The 22,500-nt window shown below is 43.9% G+C and overlaps 1 protein-coding gene and 1 long non-coding RNA gene across 3 annotated transcripts in view; both read right to left on the bottom strand.

The window, feature by feature from the left end:
• Window positions 1–22,500, bottom strand: part of LOC138979441 (KRAB-A domain-containing protein 2-like) — a 149,393-nt gene that overhangs the window by 119,342 nt on the left and 7,551 nt on the right. Inside the window, exon 3 of one of the 2 annotated variants that reach the window (XR_011460029.1) lies at window positions 15,178–15,311. The exons of the other annotated variant lie outside the window; for it this stretch is intronic. The gene's annotated coding sequence lies outside the window, so the exon portion shown is untranslated. Of the gene's footprint in view, window positions 1–15,177; window positions 15,312–22,500 lie in introns of those variants that run through there. 2 annotated transcript variants of the gene reach the window in all.
• LOC138979424 (uncharacterized) lies at window positions 2,272–9,538 on the bottom strand. Its single transcript, XR_011460019.1, has 4 exons — window positions 7,312–9,538; window positions 4,599–4,837; window positions 4,120–4,266; window positions 2,272–3,324 (listed from the first exon to the last, which is right to left on the bottom strand). It is a non-coding gene; the product is annotated as an uncharacterized lncRNA (long non-coding RNA).

The following is a 22,500-nucleotide window of genomic DNA, read 5'->3' as shown; positions in this document are numbered from 1 at the left end:
AACACCACTACCACCACCACCACCACCACCAACTACTACTACTACTACTTCTACTACTACTACTTGAGGCCCAACCCACGATTAAGACTCCCCCTCTCCTCAACACACATATAAAATTACTAAGTAAATCCTTATTAACAATTCTACAAGAGGCTGTCGGCGCTCGGGAAACAGGGAGCGAAGGGCAGTGCCCCACCTAGTGACCGAGTGCCGCAGCCCATACCTCCCTACCGCCCTGATATGGCCCTTCGTGGTCGGCTGGGCGCTAAGCAAACAGACAAACAAACAAACAAACCTTCCTCATAACCCAAATGAGGCTGCCGGCGCTCGGGAAACAGGGAGCGAAGGGCAGTGCCCCACCTAGTGACCGAGTGCCGCAGCCCATACTTCCCCCATAACCCAAATGGAACTCAGCTCCTGCTCCCAGACTGTAAAATCAACTATAACTATGAGACACTATAAATAAGAGGTCTTTCCTTTTTAAACAATCTTTTGAGTAACACTAATGCATCCTTTTTAATGAACACCTAATGTACTGTTAGCTCAACTGCGACTATTGCAGTGGCAGGAGGGCTGGCGGACATAGCAGACCTAAACTATACCAACTCTTATGGATAGGTGCAGTATGGCACAGGATACATGCGGGCGAGTATGAATGCGTGTGTCTGACCTTAACATGGTAGCACTTTTTCTATCTTCTCATTTTTTACATCACTTCTCATTCTTAAAGTTTTTAACAAGGTGGCCCTGAGATTTTAACATCTTTTCTTTCTCTTTTAAATAGTATATGAATTAAAGATTATACTTTTAACGGTCCCCCCCTAAGTAAGACAACGCATACGACCAAAACCATTCCTTCCACAAGGATTTTAGCATATACATGTTATTATACCCCCACCCCCATCCTTATGGAGAGTGGGTCCCAGCATCGGGGGGCTTGCCTGCTCGGCCTCACCCTACTCCTTTCCTCCTTTTTTTTTAATATCATATCAACCCAGTCCTGTCCTTAAGAGGCTGACAAACAATGCCTGTAGGACACAAATTCCCTCCAAAACTACTACTACTACTACAGCAACAACCACAACCGCAGCAATAACAAAAACAACACCATCATCACCACCAACACTAAGAACAACAACACAGTAAAACTAACACCAAAAGACACCAAATAAAAACAAGAAACGAAAAAAAACAAAAAAACTTCAACGATGAAAAAACACGAGGGGAGATACCGGTCTGACTAAGAGCTTGCCAGTGCCAGAGACAAGTCAGAACCAAAGTACAATCGTGTTCACATTTCTTGACCCTCTGCAACCCAGTTTGTTAATCGGCTACTGGGTGGGGTGTAAAAAAAAAAAAAAAGTAGTCTACACTAACCTTGGATATTGCCCTTCTTGTTGAAAGCTGTACGTGTGTAAATCAGATTGTGTCAGTTGCAAATCATTTGTTTGCATAGATGTGTTTGCCATTGTGTTGTAGTTATCGTAAAAGATTACAGAAATATCTAAATCGTATGCGGCTAACTCTAATTGCTTTCCTCTCAATTTGCACATTTGACTATCTGTGTCCGGGTATATATATATATATGTGTGTGTGTGTGTGTGTGTGTGTGTGTGTGTGTGTGTGTACCCATTTTTCCACAGGTTTGGTTGCCTAAATCACCATAAGGCAACCATCCACACGTGGATGGCAACCTAAACTCTGGATGGCAACCTAATTGTGTGGATGGTCGCTTTATTTAACACCGTTAAATTGACTTTTTTGACGGAAAGAATGTCATAACAATGTTCAAAATGACATTCTTTCCGTCCTCTGTGGATGGTCGCTTCATTTAACACCGTTAAATTGACTTTTTTGACGGAAAGAATGTCATAACAATGTTCAAAATGACATTCTTTCCGTCCTCTATAGGCGACGAAATAGGTCAAATTTTGTGCATTTTTTAGAGCAAAATTCTTCGATGCCGGACCGAGTACTGCACCCAGTGCTGTTGTAGTGCAAGTGCACTAGAAAGGCACTGCACCCAGTGCCGCCTCTTAGGTAACCATCCACACTTTAGGTGTGTGTGTGTCTGCATTGCTATAGTCACATGCACGTCAGTTTACATTAATTTGCTCCCGAAATAAAAAAAAAGCTACCCCAGGGGGATTCTTGACGTGGCGCTGAAGATGTATCTTCAATCTTTGGTTAAAACAAGATTTTATTCAAATAAATCCTGATACAGTGGTAATAGGAATGACAAGTAAGGATACGTACAAACTCAAGCAAAAACTTTTGTTCTTCTTTTTTTTCTTTTTTAATTTTCTCATAAAGACAAACATACATTCATTTGACGATCTTGTTGGTAACAATAGAAACGTAGAAAAATATAGACAGGGCAAACACAACACATTCTATATAAGAAAAAAAGTTGTCAAAAAGACAAACTGACTAAGTCGAGAGCATCAAATCAATATACGTGCATACACTCAATCCATTTCCTCAAAAAAAATCTCTGTACAATTTCCAAACTATATTAAACTTTCCCCAGTTACACCTTACACTGTATAAATATTGTTCGTCATAAACCTCCGTTTAACCATCTTTACAAATCCATTTAAATGTGGAACAATATTCTTAATTTTTGAAAGCAAAAACTTACATCACGTGAGCCATATATATTTCACCTTACACGGCAAGCAGCAGCTAATAATGGTAATGGTATCATATCAGAAACAGTCAATATGAAATCAAATGCAAAAACAATATCAGCCTACATGCAATACAGGGCAGGGAAATAGCTCAGTCGGTAGCAGCGCTGGCTTCAAAACCAGCTGTCGCTATCGGAGTGGGTTCAATCCCCTCGTTCGGCGAGGGGCTTATTTCTCAACGTTGTGCAGACTCTCCTCGGTAGCCGAATACCCCCAAATCCATGTGCTTGCATGCGCACGATAAAGAACCCAAGTTCACAGCAAAAAGCTCAGGGTTTGGAAACATGAATACACACTCAGCAAAGAAAAGAATTCAACAAGAATTCAGGAAAGGAAAAATAGGGTAGCGCCGTATACTGTATGATAGCTCGCTTTCCCCAGAGAGAGCAGCTCGAATTTCCATGAGGGTAGCCTCACAGGACTATATGAAATCTTACCTTTATCCTTATCCCTATCCTTATCCCTATCCTTAATCTGTTAGTTTACATCTCTCATGTCCTCGTGCTCAGAATATAGCAGACTCCCGCGACAACAGCCAGAACACAGGCGACGATGGTTAGGTAGAAAGAGTTGCCGTAAGTCGTCCAGGGGGACTGATCGGCGTAAACAGCAAACTCCACACAAATGCTCAGACCTTAAAAAAACAAATCAATCAAGTAGTTTATCTACCGTCAGTCCGTCCAGCCCTCTTCCCCCTAACCTCAGCCCCCAACGTCCCCCCCCCCCACCCCCAAACCCCCCATCCCCCAACCCAAGACCGTCCGTCCCTCCATCCATAATTGTGACCCTCCACCACGGAAAGAGTCGCATGTCGCCTTTGCATGATTTTCATATTTGTACATTTTCCTAAAGAGTTTTTTTATGCTCTATCCAGTGGTGAAAACCGTTTTAGAAAAGAGCGAAAACTGTTTGAGTTATAAGTCTGTGACTAAGGTGACCCTCACACTGTTACCAGACACTCCCCGGACTTATATTAAGCCTAGCGCAGAACCGCGCGAGGTGACATGCGACTCATTTCGTGGTGGAGGGTCACATATATCCATAAATCCTTCCATCCGTTTTTCCATCAATCTATTGTTCCGTCCGACAATCCATTCATCCACTATCATCCTGCCCAGATATCCACCCATCCATCCGTTTAATGGCATATACCGTTTGAATGAAATGACACGGGAAATCAATGTTCAGGGTGGTCTACGAAGAATATCGCAACATTTGATATACTCAAAGGAAAGTGAGCGCTCTAAATACATACGCCATGTGTAATGGAGTAAGCAAGAGTTATACGGACCCAATCTCCCTGGCACCCGAGAGAATAACAAGCATTGAAATTAACAAGCGACTTTTATCTCTAAATAACTCTCTGCCTTATTTGAATAAGATTCTCTTTGTTATTGCCAAATTGTTGTATTTTAAAATGCCCCCTCACCTGCTGCGAAACCGCACACGCCGGCGACGAGAGAAAACTTGGTTTGTGCATGATCCCTGAAGCACATCAGCACCCCCAGTAACGCACACCCCGCGAGTAACAGGACTCCGATGATTCCAAAGGCGCGACATGCAAGCAGATAGTGGGCTGAAACGAATAAAAAGACAGAAACTAATAGAACATAGCTTACGGTAAGACCATTTTTAAACAACACTGTCTTTATATGCAGCAACATATTTTTTTACTCCTTCGCCCAAATAACACACACACACACACACACACACACACACACACACACACACACACACACACACCCATCTTCCCCATCCCCCACCAAACCCCCCACCTCCATCCCACCCCACATATACAAACCTACCAACACAATCCTCGCCCCCACCCCCCAAAAAAAATAATTTAAACAAATTAAAAAAATCCCCCCCCTCCCCCGACAGTCTCACACACAGTCACACCTAACTTACGGGTGTCGCCGCAAGTTACACCAGCATCCGAGCACCACGTCCAGAGTCCTATCTTGACAGTGACAAAAATGGCGTCAATCAAACTCCACTCGTCTGTTGCGACTCCTACAATTTGCAGGAGAAGCCCCAGCCCCGCACAGCCGATGGCGACGATAGCGGGAACAGCTGGCATCGTGAACCCCATGGTCAAGTGTAGAGATGTTCACTTCTCCTCCAAAGCTGGCTTTCGCTTGGCAAACCTATTATAAGGATTTAAGGATAAAGGTAAGGATACGATTTCATATAGTCCTGTGAGGTCACCCTCATAGAAATTCGGGCTGCTTTCTCACATGGGGAAAGCGAGCTGCCACACAGTACGGCGCTACCCATTTTTTCAATAATTGTTTTTATCTTTTGCATGCGTGTAATAATAATAATAATAATAATAATACGAATATTTATAACGCGCACATATCTCACCAACAGGCGACTCAAGGTGCACATACACTCATTCACACACACGGAGACTTAAAGTCACCAACACACACACACCATCAACCATTAAAATATGTACAGTTATTCAGGGTGGGATGGGGTGGGCAGTGTAGAATGCATGGATTATGTGGAAAAAAGGAATGTCTTGAGTGCAGATTTGAATGATTCGAGGGACTGTTGTTGACGGAGGGGGAGAGGTAGTGTATTCATATTTCCAAGCCCTGAGACTTTCGCTGTGAACGTTGGATCTTTATCGTGCGCATGCTTGCACACGCGGGTGTTCGGACAGACGGAGAGTCTGCACACAGTTGACTCTGGGAAGTAAATCCCTCACCGAACGCGGGGATCGAACCCACGCCGATAGCGACAACTGGTTTTGAAGCCAGCGCCGCTACCGAGTTATTTCCGACTAGTATAGAGATATTACCAGCTATTGTGTTTTCAGGGTAGCAATAGGGCCCGATATTTAGACGAAACAAGTATAATGCCGACGAGTCGAAGACGAGTCGCATTATACTTGTTCGAGTCTAAATATCGGACCCTATTGCTACGATGAAAACACAATAGCGTTTATATAGCTATTCTGACATTAAATTCTGTGTTAAAATCATGTTTTTGTCAGCAACAAGTACCAGAATGGTCCATGTCGTTGATTGCAGACGACGGTTCCCTTTCCGCATGAAGCCACGGAAATAACCGAACATTAAAAAAACCCACGCACATGTATTACGGAGAAAACTCGAGATAACCGGATGTTTAGCATTACGTCAATATGCTAGGAATCATATGACGTCATGACGTGCTTGCCTACATATTGTATGTTCGAAAGTCTGACTTCTGTTGGGAATTCGCGTGGTGAAGACTGCGGTAAATCTGTAGATGACAAGAGAACAAGGATTGTCTCAGAAGAAACGACTAAATGTTTCAGACCGGTAACTTCATTTCAACATTGCACTATACAATGGACGTTCTATGTGACAGGAGAGTTTGCTGATTTTGTGTTAAACATTGGAGAGATCGTCTGCTAGAATCAGAGATAGGTCGCTTCAGATAGCAGCTTCTGGAAATTTGCAAGGTTTGTTGCCTGTTAAAGAACTGGATTTTACACGTAATGTATGTCATGTACAGTAAGCAACAACAACAAAACACACAAAGCAAATGGCATCGTCTGTCGGCTAGTCACAGAAACAAACCTGGCGAGGTATGCGTGTACTTTATACAGGTGGTAGAAACCGGAACCATGCGTCTTTGTTATTGACAATATGCTTTTGGATATTGAGAAAAATGGCCGACTTCCGCAGCATTATGCTTTGATGATCAGAAGAGACCATCCAATCACAGCCCCCGAATTCCCCCACGTGTTCATCAGAATAGCTATATTCACTTATCCTCCAATGCTGGCTCCCGTTTGTGAAACCTATTATAGACATGACAGGATTGAGAGCAGATGAAAAAATGCATGCACATTACAATGTTCCAGAAAATGAAAATAAATGGACTGCCAACGTTCCAAAATTCATCGAGGATAATTAGCGAGCGCATTTTTTTTCTATAATGACGTTTGTCTCGGTGACTTTGGCATCATAAGCAGTGGAAAAACAGGTCCCTGCCAGACTTGCTTGACATGACCTCATTTACATGATATACCCACGTGTGATTTGAACGATTATTATCTCACAAGTTGTTAGAAAGTTTAATTGTGGACAACACAAAACGATACACGAACAGATATTTCGACCCAGCGGTTTTAAGTGAACAGAAAAACAAACACTAATCAAACAGAACAAGACGTATCTGGCAAAAGGTTCGGCAGCTGGGGGAGAAGACACAAGCAAGGGCATTATTATTTGACATTTTTATGATATTTTTCATTCTGAATTTTGGATTTGCAGGTAAATAACGCATGAAATATATTCGCAGGAGAACATGTATGAACACATAGGGTGGACTCACCGCAAAACGTTGACTCTCACTTAAACTACACACACACACACACAGACACACACACACACACACACACACGCACACACACACACACGCACACACACACACACACACACACACACACACACACACACACACAAAACACCACCAGCACCACCACCACCAACAACAACGAAAAGAACAACAGCAAAAACATCTCCACCACCATCACCGCCACCACCGCCACCACCGACACCAACAGCAGCACAAAAAAAACACCAAATCAAAACAGATGAAAAGAAATCAAAACACCTACTCCGATGTAAACCACGAGGGGAGGTGTCCGTCTGAATGAGCGGTTGTGACAAGTCAGTAGTGTGAAGCAATTCACAATCGCGCTGAAAGGTCTACATCTGCAACCTAGGGGTTTTGTTTTTACTTTTTTTTTTAACCTAGTTTTTATATCGGCCACGGGGTAGGTGGCGAAAACCCATCCGTTTTACAGTCACCTTGTACATTGGCCTCCATGTTGAAAGGTGTGTACAATTAAGTTTGAACTGCTTCAGTTGGTGCGATCTCGTTTCAGGACAGATGGTGCTGTTATCGAAAAAAGATAACAGAAATATCCCAACCGTATGGTGATACCAGTGCTCTGTTTTCATCTCTTCCTTGTTGTTCAATGCTGATCGTTGATACATTTATTTCCCTGTAAGCTAACGTAACTTAAATGTGGCCAGACTTGAGCTTGCGACAAGAGCAACCTCTCCACTTGGATACATTGGATTGGATTGGATTGGATTGGATTGGATAAGATTTACAGTCCAGTGAGGTTACCCTCATGGAAATTCGGGCTGCTTTCTCCCCGGGGAAAGCGAGCTGCCATACATACGGCGCTACCCATATTTTTTTTCCTGCATGCGTGTATTCATGTTTCCTGAGACTTAATGCCGTGTGAGATGGAATTTTTTTTTTTTTACTTTATTCCAAGTCCCACGGGTATTTGATGGACATTTTTATCTATGCCTATACAATGTCACGTTTCAATATATCACTCAAGGTGATTATGAACCGGTTAATTACTACTAATTAACTAACCACACCACGATCCACTCTCGCAGTCATACAATTAAATAGAGTCAACAAAAGTATAAGTTTCAGACGCCTGTTTATGTATAAACTCTCCACCTCCCTCGAGCCTTCACTCAAAATATGTTCCTTTTACGTTCTCAACACGTAAAAAACCAGTGTTCACTGACAAAATGCCAGTAGTATGTAGAAAATTATAGGAACACGCTGAACCCGTGTAAATATAGTTAAATGAGAATGTTCTGTCCGAAAAGCCCTAGTTCGTGCAGGTGTCACACACCCCACGTTGTCACTACTCCAATGAAATCATAGATACGAAAAGACAACGGTGGTCAACGGGGTGCGTACGACATGGTGCACTTAGCTTTATCTCTGCTGCTGCTGCTTAGCCGGTATGCTGGTTAGTCGGTTCGCTGGTTAGCCGGTCCGCTGCCGGTTAGCCGGTCCGCTGGTTAGCCGGTCTCCTGGTTAGCCGGTCTCCTGGTTAGCGTAGCCTCAACAGTTCCCGCCAGAGTCAGCCGTGCAGATGTTACAGGAACGTAACGAAGCGAGGCGAACGAAGCGAAACGAAACGAAACGAAGGCTGCAAACAGAAAGCATCGGTGCACTAAACATGTCAGCTACCCCTCACCCACCACCTTAAAACATGTCATCTTTAAATATCTCATCGAGCACGTGGGCCTGCACAAAATGGACTTTTTACAACAACAAAACAGTCATTTTCCGTCCTTCTCTCCCTATCTGCAAAAACCATATACAGATTAGTATTTTAGCGTCACAGAGAGTAAATTATGCGCTAACCTGGAAAGAACAACAGAGAGTATTTCATTCCACAACACAGACTCATCAACAGCGTTAAATAATGATTTATTACCTCAAAAGCCTATGATTGTACTCTCAATGGAAGCAAAGTCCGCTTCCTCCCTGGACCAGCCTCTGTTCGTCAACAGTGACCAAAACCGTCCAGAACCCCTTGTCGAATCCTTATGCGAAAGCCATCGCCGACGAAGGAAAATTGACGACTTGTCCTCAGCAAAATACGTGGCAGGGAGAAAGGAAAAACTAGTGGAAGTTCCCCTAGAGTGCCGAATATAATACTCGGTGAAAAACCATCATACTCTAGAAACTGTGTATACGATCCTTCCCCTTCTGCCGCTGGGTGTCAAGTGTGCCGTCCTTGAGTCTCTGACAGACCACCTAGCCAAATACACGTGACTGACCTTGTCCCAAAACCCAGTCCAGCTATACACAATTCTGCCTCCCAAGCAGAAAAAGACACGAGAAACTCAATCCGTGAAAATCCCGTGTGCGCTGTCAGCGAAAAACCGTCAGCCCTAGCTATGACAGCAGAAACCTCCACTGTAAAACTCGTGCGATACAAAACATCCGTGCTCGTAGAGCACCGTCAGCAAACTCTGCTGTAACCCATATCACGCACAGGCGCTTTCTATCATAACCGACCAAGAACAGGCACTCCACTGAGTGACACTTTCTTGGTCTCTGTCACCCGATCGTGACACACCTCCCCTCTTCAAGACGAAACCTCGGTTTCGCTCACAGTCATGTTCTCCTCTACAGCCCGAGAGAGAAAGTCAGCTCCAACATTGTTGGCGCCTGGAATGACGCGTACCGTGAATTGGTACGGTTGGAGAATCAACGCCCAGCGCATAAGTCTGGCGTTTGCCAACCTTGCAACCTGAAGATATTGCAGAGGTTGATGGTCTGTTTCCAGACAGAAAGGTCGTCCTCAAGAACGAGCAACCCCTCGTTTCACCCCTGATGACTGCAACCTTCTCTGTCTTCTTGTCTTTGTTCTTCTGGTCTTTGTTCTTCTCCCCGTAGGCTGTCCTCTCTATGTAGGCGCGCAGCAGGTTGGCGTGGTACAGGCGTGCTTTCCCGTGCATCATGATCCTGTAGTCGTTCTGGCCCACCCTCGCTGTCACCTCAAAAGGTCCTTGCCACTGCAGTTGTAGCTTGTTGTGTTTGACAGGTAGAAGTAGCAACACCCGTTCTCCAATCTTGAAGCTGCGCGGCCGTGCCTTGCGGTCGAATCCTCGCGCGTAACGCTGTGCTGCTCTTCCCAGGTTCTCTTGAGCCAGTTTGCAGGTCTCTTCAATCCTGTTCCTGAGTTCTACTATGTAGGTCGCTGTCGTCTGCACCTCCTCGTCAGCTTCTTCGTCTGTCCAAGCCTGACGCAGGATAGCCATGGGACCGCGTACCTGTCTGCCGTACAACAACTCAAATGGGGAAAAGCCCAAGCTCTCCTGAGGAACCTCGCGGTATGCAAAAAGCAATGCTGGGATGTACCTGTCCCACGTGCGTGGTTTCTCCTGAGCTAGTTTCCTCAGCATGGTCTTCAAGGTGCCATTGAACCTTTCCACCAGTCCGTTGCACTGAGCATGGTAAGGAGTGGTGAAGTGCTGCTCCAGTGATAGCAGTCGTGCTGCCTCCGCCATCACTCCTCCCGTGAACTGCGTGCCTCTGTCGGTGAGTACCTCTGATGGAATTCCCAGCCGGGACCACATAGTAACCAGAGCCTCAGCTACTCGCGTGGCTTCAATCGATTTCAGAGGGATCGCCTCTGGGTATCGAGTAGCGTAGTCCACCATGGTCAAAATGTATCTGTTTCCGTCCTCAGACGCAGGCAAGATGGGCCCGATGATGTCCACTGCCACCCGACGAAAGGGTTCGTCGATGAGCGGCATCTTCTCCAAGGGGACCTTCCTCACCCTTCCTTTGGCAACCACCTTCTGGCACTTATCGCAGGACGCACAGAAACGTCGGACATCCGTGCAGATGCCTGGCCAGTAAAAGTGGCGCCAGACACGATCCGTGGTCTTCTTGGTACCAAGATGACCTCCCAGAATCGAGTCGTGTGCCGTTGCCATGACACCCTCGCGAAACTCGCGAGGCACGACAACCTGTTTGAATGTACCTTCTTGGTTGCTGAACTCACGGTAGAGCAACTTCTTGTCCCTGAGGAACCTTGACCTCCCATGCTTCCCGCTCAGCTTCACCTTCCCCGACTTCGCATGCTCCCGAGGAGTAGCTAAGGTCGGGTCAGAATCCTGAGCCTTCGCGAGAAGCGCGGGGGTCACGTTCCCCAGGGCAGCTCGTGCAGCAGGTAGGGGTTTGAGAGGTTTGTCCTCTCGCTCCGCCTGTGCCCGCGTGAGCACTGAAATGACGTCGGGAGCCCGATAAACGGGAACCTCCCTGGTGACGCCGTCCACAAACTGGACCCGGTTTCCAATGAGCAGGTCGCATGGAGGATCGTCCATGACGACGGCCACAATGGTCCCCGTGAACAACGGGGTTACGACCTTGATCACTGCCGTGTTCAAGTCGTAAGCGTGAGATGCCTCGGCCATTCTCACCCTGATGCTGTCTCCTGTGTAGGCCATAGCTGGAACTAGACTCGCCCGAACCACTATCATGTCTGCCCCTGTGTCCCGCAGACCTTCGCCCTTCACTCCGTTAACGTAGACGTTGCAGTGGGGCTGGAAATGTTTCCTGGAGCACGGAACGCAGAGTTGTGGAATGGTGCATGAGCTCGTGACGTCCCTTAACTCCTCACTGCCAACAAAGTGAACGCCCTTCTGGTCAGCCTGTCTCCTGTGGCAGTCCTTCTTCACGTGGCCCCGCTTGTTGCAGTAGTAACACTGGATGTCAGATCTGGAACTCGATCCCTTGTGTCCCTGATCGTCCTTCCCGTCCTTGGGTCCTGAAGAACCCGAATTTCCCGATTTTCCTGGCCGTGAGCCTGAAGATTTGCCGGAGATCGCCTGGGCGTCCTCGTGCACTCTGATCCAGTCGGCTGCCTCCTGAGTAGTCTTTGGCTGGTGTTCCTGCACGAAGGTCACCACCTCAGGTCGCAGGCTGGACATCAGTTGTTCCATGACAATGAGGTCGGCAAGGTCGTTGACGGTCCAGTCCTTTTCGGCCATCTCCACCCAGCGCCGCAGGTAGAGATTAAGGCGTGCCACAAACTGATGACTCAGCTCGCCGCTCAGTCTCTTGCTGTTACGCAGACGTCGTCTGTAGGCTTCAGCAGTCAGGTTAAAGCGCTGGAGTAACGCCTTCTTAAGTGCCTGATAGTCTCTCGCCTCGTCGTCATCCAAAGCATTGTAGAGCTGTAATGCGCGTCCTTTTAAGCAGGTGCTAAGGCGGCTAGCCCACGTGGCCTCTTCCCACTTCTGGTCAGATGCAATGCGCTCAAACCGGCGTAAAAAATCGTCGAGCTCGTCCTTGTCATCGTCGAACGTCGGCAGTCTCGTACGGTCGGCAACAAACGTCGGCGCGCTAGCCTGAGTAAGCGTACCCTTCTCGGCCTGTAGCCTAGCTAGCTCTAGCTGGAGATCGCGATCCGCCTGCTCTTTCTCTTTCCGTTCCTGTCTGTCACGCTCGGCCTGTCGTTCCTGTCTCTCAAGCTCGTCTTTCTTTTCTTGTCTGTCTCGTTCTCTTTCTTGTCTGTCAAGTTCGTCTTTCCTTTCCTGTCTGTCTCGTTCTGCCTGTCGTTCCCTTTCTTGTCTGTCAAGTTCGTCTTTCTTTTCCTGTCTGTCACGTTCTTCTTTCCTTTCCTGTCTGTCTCGTTCAGCCTGTCGTTCTGCCTGTCGTTCCCTTTCTTGTCTGTCAAGTTCGTCCTTCTTGTCCTGTCGGTCACGTTCTTCTTTTCTTGTCAGTCGCTCAAATTCTTCCTTCCGTTCTACTTCTAAGCGTTTTAGAACGCTTCGGGCTCTAACGCGTGCGTCTCGCTCAGTCGGTTGCTCGCTCCCAGGAGTCTCGAAAGTTATTCTCCTCGTAGGAGATCCCCCTGTAGCCATGGTTAGTTTTAGCAAAGCTTTATTACCAAAATAAGTCTAACGCAGCTATAGCTAGAACACGCGGTGATGAAAGCGGTGGATACAAAAATCCAGCAACCAGAAAATGCAGAAGAAAAATCCAAACGGTGTAGAACAAATCGCGTAGCCTACTTTATGGCTGCTTTTTGCGGTGAAACAAAGTGTTTCCCACAGCCGTGGCCTACTTTATCGGCTGCTTTTTGCGGTGAAACAGAGTGTCTCCCACAGCCTTGGTTAGGACAGAAGTCCTCGGACCCTTCCCCCCCAAAATTCCAACAAAGTCAAAATATGGAGAAAAATCCAAGTAAAACAAGACGGTAGAAATGTAACCTGTTACAGAATGCGAAACAACAATGTAGAGAAAACTGAGTAAAACGAACAACAAATCCGTTAACCCCGCTCAGCTCTCTGCAACGGAAAACTCTGAACGTACAACAACAAAGATTCACAAACAAAGGAAAGGGAAGTAATCACAGTTAGCGCATACAATAACTCACAAATTACAATTTACATTTCCTGCAAGATGTGAATCGCTTAAGGTGTGGTATATGATCAAAACTATACAAAAAAGGGTAGCACCAAGCAGAAAATAAGTCGAGCACTGACGAGATTATCTGCTCTTAGTTATCCTTAATTGGTGGGTCTTTATCAGTCAGAAATTAACTGAGTAAATCCCGGCTTGGCCCCCATGTGTCACGTTTCAATATATCACTCAAGGTGATTATGAACCGGTTAATTACTACTAATTAACTAACCACACCACGATCCACTCTCGCAGTCATACAATTAAATAGAGTCAACAAAAGTATAAGTTTCAGACGCCTGTTTATGTATAAACTCTCCACCTCCCTCGAGCCTTCACTCAAAATATGTTCCTTTTACGTTCTCAACACGTAAAAAACCAGTGTTCACTGACAAAATGCCAGTAGTATGTAGAAAATTATAGGAACACGCTGAACCCGTGTAAATATAGTTAAATGAGAATGTTCTGTCCGAAAAGCCCTAGTTCGTGCAGGTGTCACACACCCCACGTTGTCACTACTCCAATGAAATCATAGATACGAAAAGACAACGGTGGTCAACGGGGTGCGTACGACATGGTGCACTTAGCTTTATCTCTGCTGCTGCTGCTTAGCCGGTATGCTGGTTAGTCGGTTCGCTGGTTAGCCGGTCCGCTGCCGGTTAGCCGGTCCGCTGGTTAGCCGGTCTCCTGGTTAGCCGGTCTCCTGGTTAGCGTAGCCTCAACAGTTCCCGCCAGAGTCAGCCGTGCAGATGTTACAGGAACGTAACGAAGCGAGGCGAACGAAGCGAAACGAAACGAAACGAAGGCTGCAAACAGAAAGCATCGGTGCACTAAACATGTCAGCTACCCCTCACCCACCACCTTAAAACATGTCATCTTTAAATATCTCATCGAGCACGTGGGCCTGCACAAAATGGACTTTTTACAACAACAAAACAGTCATTTTCCGTCCTTCTCTCCCTATCTGCAAAAACCATATACAGATTAGTATTTTAGCGTCACAGAGAGTAAATTATGCGCTAACCTGGAAAGAACAACAGAGAGTATTTCATTCCACAACACAGACTCATCAACAGCGTTAAATAATGATTTATTACCTCAAAAGCCTATGATTGTACTCTCAATGGAAGCAAAGTCCGCTTCCTCCCTGGACCAGCCTCTGTTCGTCAACAGTGACCAAAACCGTCCAGAACCCCTTGTCGAATCCTTATGCGAAAGCCATCGCCGACGAAGGAAAATTGACGACTTGTCCTCAGCAAAATACGTGGCAGGGAGAAAGGAAAAACTAGTGGAAGTTCCCCTAGAGTGCCGAATATAATACTCGGTGAAAAACCATCATACTCTAGAAACTGTGTATACGATCCTTCCCCTTCTGCCGCTGGGTGTCAAGTGTGCCGTCCTTGAGTCTCTGACAGACCACCTAGCCAAATACACGTGACTGACCTTGTCCCAAAACCCAGTCCAGCTATACACAATTCTGCCTCCCAAGCAGAAAAAGACACGAGAAACTCAATCCGTGAAAATCCCGTGTGCGCTGTCAGCGAAAAACCGTCAGCCCTAGCTATGACAGCAGAAACCTCCACTGTAAAACTCGTGCGATACAAAACATCCGTGCTCGTAGAGCACCGTCAGCAAACTCTGCTGTAACCCATATCACGCACAGGCGCTTTCTATCATAACCGACCAAGAACAGGCACTCCACTGAGTGACACTTTCTTGGTCTCTGTCACCCGATCGTGACATACAATTTTGCCAGGAAAGACCCTTTTGTCAATCGTGGGATCTTTAACGTGCACACCCCAATGTAGTGTACACGAAGGGACCTCGGTTTTTCGTCTCATCCGAAAGACTAGCACTTGAACCCACCACCTAGTTTAGGAAAGGCGGGAGACAATTGCGGCCTGACCCAGGCCTGAACACGCAACCTCTCGCTTCCGAGCGCAAGTGCGTTACCACTCGGCCACCCAGTCCACAATACCACAATGCACATTCTACCTGCTTACCGTACCACTTGCACACTTACGAAAACGATCATACTTGTTACTTTCTGAGCAGAGCACACATTTTCTTCTGAATATTTTATTTCAAACGGACTCATACGTCCAATTGCCTGCTAAATAGATTCTACGAAATATCACTTCACAGGAGTCGAAGTGAGTGAGTGAGTGAGTGAGTGTGTGTGTGTGTGTGTGTGTGTGTGTGTGTGTGTGTGTGTGTGTCTGTCTGTGTGTGTGTGTGTGTGTGTGTGTGTGTGTGTGTCATGTTCTGCGTTCGTTCAACACAACTTTTCCCTTTCAGGGGACGTTACTCTTGGTCATTACTTGTGTGTGTGTGTGTGTGTGTGTGTGTGTGTGTGTGTGTGTGTGTGTGTGTGTGTGTGATTTGCATTGTTATGTCTTTTGCCTGTTGGAGAGATTAAGAAAATGTGGTGTGCTTTCAGAAAGCCTACGTGTACTTTTACGTGTATGTGTAACGTCATCAAGAGTATTTTTGACGTCACGTGATTGCTTGGATATATCTACACGTCATGTGTATCTGGACCAAGTCTGTTTGTCGCGTACGAGTGACGTCAAAATCTACACGTGCACATACTTGCCTGCACGTACGTGCTTTGACCCCTATGTATTATGTGTGAATGTAAGCTATGTTTCTGTGTCTGCAATGCTGGTCGCGTGCACGCTAGTTTACACTTGTTCGTGGAATAAAAATGCTATATTCTGTATATAAATGTCATAAATAAGCGATTTATTATGTCAAATCTACAAAACAGTCATATTCAATTACTGTTACATCCAAAATAAAACTGCTACGTTCTTTATAATTTCGTAAAAAAGCGATTTATTATGTCAAATATACAAATCAGTCATATATTCAAGTGCTCTTATATTCAAAATCAAGCTTGAGCAGACAAAGTTATGACACAATGATTAAACAAAACATTAATAACATCAAGTGAAGTGGTAGTGCAGTACATCCAAAAACAAAGAGAGAGATTCAGAATTAAAAAAAGATAATAGAAATAAAAACAATCTTGGTTTTTGGTAGAGCAGTAATTAGTGATTGGGTTTTGCAAAGTGTTCCAACGAATGCAAACAGTCCTTGTCGCGAAATTAGTTCAACTCACCATCTCAGATCTGGACCGGCATTTAATCAGGATAATAGCAGCCCTACAATTAGACACTTACCCACAATCAACACCCTGGCTGATTTCTGATTTCTTTCTTTTTTTTCTTTATTTGGTGTTTAACGTCGTTTTCAACCACGAAGGTTATATCGCGACGGGGAAAGGGGGGAGATGGGAAAAAGCCACTTGTCAATTGTTTCTTGTTCACAAAAGCATTAATCAAAAATTTGCTCCAGGGGCTTGCAACGTAGTACAATGTATTACCTTACTGGGAGAATGCAAGTTTCCAGTACAAAGGACTTAACATTTCTTACATACTGCTTGACTAAAATCTTTACAAAAATTGACTATATTCTATACAAGAAACACTTAACAAGGGTAAAAAGAGAAACAGAATCCGTTAGTCGCCTCTTACGACATGCTGGGGAGCATCGGGTAAATTCTTCTCCCTAACCCGCGGGGGGTTGCTGATTCCTGCGCAGGATGGGACATTTTGAATAATGATAATAATGATAAGGGTATTTATATGACGCAAATCCTAAAATAGTTCTAAGCGCCTTACAATCAATCTTCAATGCAATAATCTTCATTACACTTCATTTTTGAAGACTTAATTTCACAGATTTTCACGATACAGTGTCCGATAAGAAATTAATTCATAAACAAATTCCCACTGAGCACAGGAATCATGGTGTTGACTGTAGGTATGAGTATAGATGGAGGGAGTATCTTTTTCCTTTGTAAAAGCTTGCATGTCCAGATCTGAGATAGATAGTTAAATAGTGCCTTAATTAACACTCTATCAACATGCAAAAGGAATGATATGAATCATCGAAAACCTCAATAAATGTTACTTTTAACAATGAAACGAAGAACACAACATTCACTGTAGTACAATTATATCCAACAATGTGAAAAAACATTGCAATAAATCAAATATTTCAATTTAGTTTTTTGGCCCCTATGCAAGACAATTCTTTCTTTATTTATTTGGTGTTTAACGTCGTTTTCAACCATTCAAGGTTATATCGCGACGGTGCAAGACAATGATATTGAAAACATTACACGTGTATTAAACGTAATACATCAGCTGCTGTATTGGAAATTATTGCTGCTGAGCCAGAGAAAAAAATAGCTGATTATAACAGTTTCACAAACATGAATACAATATGTAACCCATATAAAACAAGTGTATAGCTTCATCCGACCGGGCATTAAAAAAAAACTTGTAAGAAAGTTGAAATCTTAAAAGTTATGACATTGCTTAAAAAAAATTCAACGATGTTTGTATAGAAAAACAAAGACACAGAGACAAACATTCAGTATTCACACACATAAAAAAAATATGTCTGTATGATAATTGAACAAAACGAAATAAAACAAAAATTAACCAACAATAATTGGAGCTGTTTATACTGATGACAAAAAGCTATATTTTTAAAAAGAGTCCAAACCGCAATGTCCAGTCATTTAATCACACCCCTAGGATAAGGAGAAGGACTTCAACTTTGTTCAAATTTGAATATTCTAAAAATGTAAATCATGTGTAAGTTTGATACACGTAAAGCAGATCAAAATACAACATAGTGCTCTGTCTTATTTGTTTAAGATTCACACATACACTTTCGAGGCAACCCTGTAATAATATTCGCACAATTATGTGTGATAGTTCTTTAAAAAAAAAAAAGAAGTCTTTATCGAAGGACTATGTCGGGTCAGGTATAAAAGCTGGTTCTTGTGTATGACTGTGAACTTCGCCTCACCCACTACGCCTCACATGAGGTTTACAGAACGATGGAATCTTTTACTAAATAAGTAATTCTAACCTTATGAAACACACTTGCAATAATATTTAACAGCAAAAAATCACACACTTCGTTTAAATGGCTATTTACCGTGCGTAAACCACACACCAGTTCTCGTGGTTTATTTAACTCCCCCCCCCCCCCCCCCCCCCCCCCCCCCGAGCCATCGTGGCCCCGCGTGACCCATTTTCCTTTTCTTACAGACGTGATGAATTAACTCGTCAGTTTGTGGTTTCAATGCGACTCTGTATCTGTAATAGCATGTTATTGTGTACCTGTGACACGAGATGTTATTGTAGCACTGTCGCTGCAGTACGTTTTTAAGCACTAGATACTCGTACTACACAGGCACAGCAACAAACACTATCAAATGTTTGGAAATCTCAGTCGACTGGCTGTATGTAAAAACTCAGGGAGCTGAGTGATCAGTAACAGATGGTTTACGGGAGGCGGAGGGTGGCTTTCAGCCTGCCAATAATTAGGCGAAGTTGACTACGCGAAGCATGCTTCGCAAAGCTGGTCGCATGGAGGTTTAGCACTCAGTTTTCAGTAAAATAAAGACTTCACAAAGCTGGTCGCATGGAGGTTTAGCACTAAGTTTTCAGTAAAATAAAGACTTCACAAAGCTGGTCGCATGGAGGTTTAGCACTAAGTTTTCAGTAAAATAAAGACTTCACAAAGCTGGTCGCATGGAGGTTTAGCACTAAGTTTTCAGTAAAATAAAGACTTCACAAAGCTGGTCGCACGGAGGTTTAGCACTACGTTTTCAGTAAAATAAAGACTTCACAAAGCTGGTCGCACGGAGGTTTAGCACTACGTTTTCAGTAAAATAAAGACTTTACAAAGCTGGTCGCACGGAGGTTTAGCACTACGTTTTCAGTAAAATAAAGACTTCACAAAGCTGGTGGCACGGAGGTTTAGCACTACGTTTTCAGTAAAATAAAGACTTCGCGAAGTGGACTTCGGGCTCAAGAAGGGACCGCCTTCGTAGTACCTTGAACAATGATAAACATGTGAGCTTGCTCCGATCATCTTTTCATTGAGGATGAAAGTCGCTAGTTGATTTTTGGGCGGGGATGTAGCTCAGTCGGTAGCGCGCTGGATTTGTATCCAGTTGGCCACTGTCAGCGTGAGTTCGTCCCCACGTTCGGCGAGAGATTTATTTCTCAGAGTCAACTTTGTGTGCAGACTCTCCTCTGTGTCCGAACACCCTCGTGTGTACACGCAAGCACAAGACCAAGTGCGCACGAAAAAGATCCTGTAATCCATGTCAGAGTTCGGTGGGTTATAGAAACACGAAAATACCCAGCATGCTTCCTCCGAAAGCGGCGTATGGCTGCCTAAATGGCGGGGTAAAAACGGTCATACACGTAAATGCTGTGGGAGTTTCAGCACATGAACGAACAAACAAGCTAGTTGATTTTAATGCTTGTTATTCTCTTCTTGTCTTCTTCTTTTCGTTGGCTTGTTCTGACGTCCAATCCCGTCAAACACACGAATGCCGATGTCTTCTTCGTGTGCCCTAGGACGCCAAACAGCTTCCTTATTTTCTCAGGTGCCAGGAAATTGGTTCCGTACAAATCGCGCTTACTCTATTGCACGTGTCATATGCATTTGGAGCGCTTACTTATTCCCTTTTTTTCTCAGATCGTGAAATTGTATTTTATCCTACATACGTGAGAGAGACACCCGTGAGATAATAATCGTTCAAATCACACGTGTGTATATCATGTAAATGAGGTCATGTCAAGCAAGTCTGACAGGGACCTGTTTTTCCACTGCTTATGATGCCAAAGTCACCGAGACAAACGTCATTATAGAAACAAAAATTGCGCTCGCTAATTACCCTCGATGAATTTTTATAACTAACACGTCACGCCACACTTTCAGAGTGACGTTTCTTTGCTTTGACGTAATAGATTGCACGAGGCTTTAGAAGAGATCGAGGTTCCAAAACAAGCGTCTTCAATTTAGCTGCCTCGAATGCAGGAAATTTTCAGTAAAATACACGTAAGTACAGTATGTAGGATAAACAGAATACTACATGGCTTGCTGTGTCGTACCAGATTTACACTCGTTGCTTTTTCAAATAGTGAACAGCTCGCTTTCGCTCGCAGTTCAATATTTAAAAAAACAACTCGTGTAAATCTGGTACGACACAGCAAGCCATGTAGTATTCTCTATTTACACAGTTCATGGAGAAACAATTTTTTTTTAAATAAAAACACAAACGTCCAGTACAGTTCTGGGACAGCCTTCTTGCTGGCTCGCGCGTAGAGAAAAATTGTCCCTCTTTATCTTCACTCTCGCTTGCTGCAAAATCCCTCACGCGGAGTTTTTTTTTAGACACAGGCACTGGCTTTCCCTTAACTGAGTACAACAAACCGCTTTTACTCAGAGGAAGACACAGACAATTTTTTCACTGTTACAATTTAAAAGTGCATTTGTGCGTGATTGGTTGTGAAAAATAGAATATACAATTATAGTGTTTTTTCCCGTTACATTGGTCTACCCAGCCTTTTGTGGCCTCGCTCAGTCAGCGTTTGCTCTGACGTCATCATCTGCATGACGTCATGAGGAACTGACGTCAGCAGTTACATCTCTCCACGCGCTTTGGCCTCCTTGACTTCACGCATGAGCTGACACAGGGTGCAGGGACCGCAGTACGTTATCATGCAGCAGTCGTCACAGATGGAGCCCTGCAGGAGGAACAACACAGAACAAAACATGGTACACTCACTTAACAAAAAGTTCATGGTATGTTTAGGGGGAATCGAGACGAGGGTGTGGTGTATGTGTATGTGTGTGGGCGTGTGTGTGTGTAGAGCGATTGAGAGTAAACTACTAGACCGATCTTTATGAAATTTGACATGAGAGTTCCTGGGTATGACATCCCCGGACATTTTTTAATTTTTTCGATAAATTTCTTTGATGACGTCATATCCAGCTTTTTGTAAAAGTTGAGGGGGCACTGTCACACCTCATTTTTCTATCAAATTGATTGAAATTTTAGCCAAGCAATCTTAGACGAAGGTTGGACTTCGGTATTGCATTTCAGCTTGGTGGCTTAAAAATTAATTAATGACTTTGGTCATTAAAAATCTGAAAATTGTAATTAAAATTGTTTTTTATTAAACGATCCAAATTTACGTTCATCTTATTCTTCATCATTTTCTGTTTCCAAAAACATATAAATATGTTATATTCGGATTAAAAACAAGGTCTGAAAATTAAAAATATAAAAATTATTATCAAAATCAAATTTCCGAAATCGATTTAAAAACACTTTCATCTTATAACTCGTCGGTTCCTGATTCCAAAAACATATAGATATGATATGTTTGGATTAAAAACACGCTCAGAAAGTTAAAACGAAGAGAGGTACAGAAAAGCGTGCTATCCTTCTCAGCGCAACTACTACTCCGCTCTTCTTGTCAATTTCACTGCCTTTGTCACGAGCGGTGGACTGACGATGCTACGAGTATACGGTCTTGCTGAAAAATTGCATTGCGTTCAGTTTCATTCTGTGAGTTTGACAGCTTGACTAAATGTTGTATTTTCGCCTTACGCGACTTGTTTTTAAATGCGTGTTTCTGTGCGTGCATGCGCCCTCGAGGTTCTCAAATGCTGTTTCTCTCTCTTGCTGTGTCTCTGTGCCTCACACTCGTGAATTACCAAGCGGCTGCGAATACCCACTCGTGGTTTATTTTCCAGTAATCAACTCGTGGTCATTGTTTAAGCTCTATTTCATGAAGGATTTTGTTATTTTTTATTTTTTATTTTTTTATTTTTTTTATACAAACACATATTTCTCTGTTATATATAATTTGTAAGCATTGCTAAAGAATCCTAATGCATCTTAAAATGTCTTATTGGTTGCTTGACATGTTAATTATGGTAAATATGTCATTTGTAATTGTACTATAGTTAAACTTATCTTTTATTTCTTCTTGTTTGTTACCCCTCAATGGGCAAGGGCCGGATGAAAACAAGCATGTATACATTGCTTATTCTGTCACCCTCGTAAAATAAATTTCAATTCAATTCAATTCAACTCTCTCTCTCTCTCTCTCTCTCTCTCTCTCTCTCTCTCTCTCTCTCTCTCTCTCTCTCTCTCTCTCTCTCTCTC

This window comes from Littorina saxatilis, linkage group LG11 (genome assembly GCF_037325665.1).
Source record: "Littorina saxatilis isolate snail1 linkage group LG11, US_GU_Lsax_2.0, whole genome shotgun sequence".
Classification (NCBI taxonomy): Eukaryota; Metazoa; Mollusca; class Gastropoda; order Littorinimorpha; family Littorinidae; genus Littorina; species Littorina saxatilis.
This window is presented reverse-complemented; position numbering and strand designations above follow the sequence as displayed.